Here is a 3,346-nt window from a genome sequence, read left to right on the forward strand (position 1 = left end):
GTTGTGTTTGGTTCCCCGTTACATGTTGCCATGCCCAACTCACAGCATGCCATGAAAATGCGGTTGTTTGGTTCAGTCTTCACGAGCGACAGCTATTAGTTTTCCCCGTTCAAAACTGTGGTGCATTTGCGAGCCACATCTTTAGAGCACCAGAGCACTCACAGTGCAAGACTCTATCACGGAGTCGAAGATAAATAATATATAATTAATTATCTTAGACTTTATGATAGAGTCTTATATTACGAGTGTTCTTAGGGCACTCACAATGCAGACTCTATCATAGAGTCTAAAGTTATTTATTACCTCGAACAATTTGGACTTGGAGTCTAAATAAGACTTGGAGTCTTATTTTTTCTACCTTTTTCTTCAATCAATATGCTGCCACATCAGCAAAATATCATAAATAGTATGTAACTAATTGTCTTGGACTCTGTGATAGAGTCTTGCATTGTGAGTGCCCTTATAGAGTCTGCATTATGAGTGTTTTTAGACGTCACGGCGTAGCTGCGCATGGCAGCATTATGTGGCCGGTAGCTAAACATGCACTATACGGAAAGTTACAGAATAAGTTAGTGAGGACTCGTGTTTTGGGTTGGGAGAAATAAAAAAAATGACCTATAGTGACCAAAATTTTCATTTGCCATTTTTCTTGCTACGAGGGAATATGTAATGCTAAGACTAGTAATATCGAAATGAGAATGAATAGTCCATCGGTATATTATACGGAATAAGTTTGTGAGGACTCAGTGTTTTGGGCGGGGAGTAAAACAGGATGACCTAGTGACCAAACTTTTCATTGCCATTTTTCCCGCTAGGAAGGAAAAATGTTATGCTGAGACTAGTACGATCGAAAGGAGAATGAATTGTTTTATCGGTATATGAAAAAGTGGATGGAAAAACGCCCCCTAAAATCACAACCAAAAAAATTTACTTAATATATAATTTAATAATCTATATTTATATTAGAAAGATATAATAAAAAGTTCCTGTCATAGGCATTTTTTAGTATCTTCTAGACAAATCACACAAAACACAATTAGGATACAAGTATTTTGATCCATTTAAACCTGCTTCCCTATCATATTAGAATACGTCTCATGAAATTTAATTTTACTGCATATGTACTCACATTTTATATATTTTATATTTAATTTTACTGTTTCCCTTAGGGCACTCTCAATGCATAAATCATTATAATTTCTATAGACATTTATTGTAGTGCTACCTAAGAATTTTGCTGATGTGGCAAGATAGTTATTGAAGAGAGAGAACAAAAATCATAGAAATCAGGTCTAAGTTATAAACCATATCTACACGAGATCCAAGACATGAAGTGATATAATTGGTTGAGAATGGAGAGAGAATAAATGTGATTGGATAAAAGATTATTCTATAGAAACTATCCACTGTGACTATAGTTTCTATATATAGTGTCTATAGAAATTAATTAGGTATAGAAACCACATGTAATCTATAGCATTGAGACTATCCTATACCTACGCACGTTATACCTCACAATAAGCACCTTCCAAAAACTAAGAGCCTGTTTGGATCCAATTTTTTTGGATTCGGACACTGTAACGCTTTCGTTTGTATTTGACAAATATTGTCCAACCATGACTTATGACTTAACTAAGATCAAAAGATTCGTCTCGTGAATTATAGACAAACTATGTAATTAATTATTTTGTATCTATATTTAATGCTCCGTATATGTGCCATAAGATTCGATGTTGTCGAGGGTATCGGTAAAGGGTATCCTAACTGATGCACATAACGAGATTACCCGTGCACAGATCGAGACCCTCAACTCGACGTTCTAATAAGCCGTGCGGTCATTGACGGTCGCAGCCTCGAAGACGGAAAAGACGTCGAGCAAACCGCCCAGGGGTCGAGCGCTAACTACCGTCGAATACGGAAATGGGCTCGAGCGAATCGGAAGGCGTCGAGCACAAGGACACTGTCCGCCGCCTGACGCGCGCACGAGAGCCAGGGCATTTAATGCGCCTGGCGCTCTACCACCTAACACGCTGGTCACGGGAAGCGTGATAGGGAACAAGCACCCGTTCCATCGTTCTTTTTGCAGCTTTCCCCACCGAACGACTCAGAGCGTACCAGGACGCGGAAAGCAGGGATGGAGCGTCTAATCGGGACCCCTTCGAGACACCCAAGGTCAACGCTTTGGACAACAAGGCATCACACGGCGTCTAACCCTCGACCAGGCATGATTCCTTCCTAGGGAAGAGTTGGGCGTCGACTGACAACACCGCAGCCACTCCGCCGGATCTGCCGCTATACCGTACAGGCATGCGACCGGTGAACCAGCCCGAGACGGCGCGCAGAATAGGATGCAGGGGCACGCGTAATCATCATCAGGCTACCAAGACGGGACGGCTCGAGACCACGCCAGTACGGAGGCCTCGAGTAGGTCAGCGCGCCATGCCTCTATCGACCCCTACTCTGACGCCTATACATGTACCCTAGGTTTCTCCTTAGAGCTATAAAAGGGGAGACCCGGGAATAGACAGACATCACGACCACGCAACACTACATCCATACGCAGTAGAACTCCCACATTCCATCTCACTCCATACCACGCTTGTATTCGCCCCTGTACAAGCACTTAGGTGCAAAATAATACAAACTCTCCCCCCGCTGGATGTAGGGCCTTCTCTTGCCCGAACCAGGATAAATCTTTGTGTGTCTTTTTGCATCACCATATGGGAAAGAGAGCACGCATACAAATTTACCCGTTGGTGTGACCCCCGTGGGGAAAACACCGACAGTTGGCGCGCCAGGTAGGGGTCCTGCGTGTTTTTCATCGATTTCCCACTCCTTTCCAGATGGCCACTCTCGCCTCGCCGATTCTGCGCTCCACGGTGATTTGGTTTGGAAGCCTTGAGTTCATGTCGACTGGCTCCGGCTATGACATGATCTTTCTCTCGATCAAAGGACCGGGAGGAGCCCGCGTTGCGCCAGCGCGAACGAGGGCCCCGAGACGCCCTCGGCATCACGCCTCCCCGCCCAAGAAGAGGCGTGGGCAGCACCATCGTCACCTTTCTGCCTCATCACGACCGGCAGTCCGTGTTAGGCAGGAGGTGGCACAGGAGCCGGCCGCGCCGCGTGCCGGAACCGTGGGCATGCCGGCCCGACATCATACGACAACAAGAGGTGACGAGCCCCGGGCGCTCTCCCCCACCGCTAGGTTGCTTCCACATGGGTTGTTCACCCCAAGAAGGGCATTGCCATTCGGGTTGGACAACGCCGCGACGTCGCTCGCCAGGGCGATATGCCCAAACGCCCGAACATACGTGGAAAGACCAATGGTCCTCCCACGTGACTCTGA

This window comes from Sorghum bicolor, chromosome 9 (genome assembly GCF_000003195.3).
Source record: "Sorghum bicolor cultivar BTx623 chromosome 9, Sorghum_bicolor_NCBIv3, whole genome shotgun sequence".
NCBI classification, from domain to species: Eukaryota; Viridiplantae; Streptophyta; class Magnoliopsida; order Poales; family Poaceae; genus Sorghum; species Sorghum bicolor.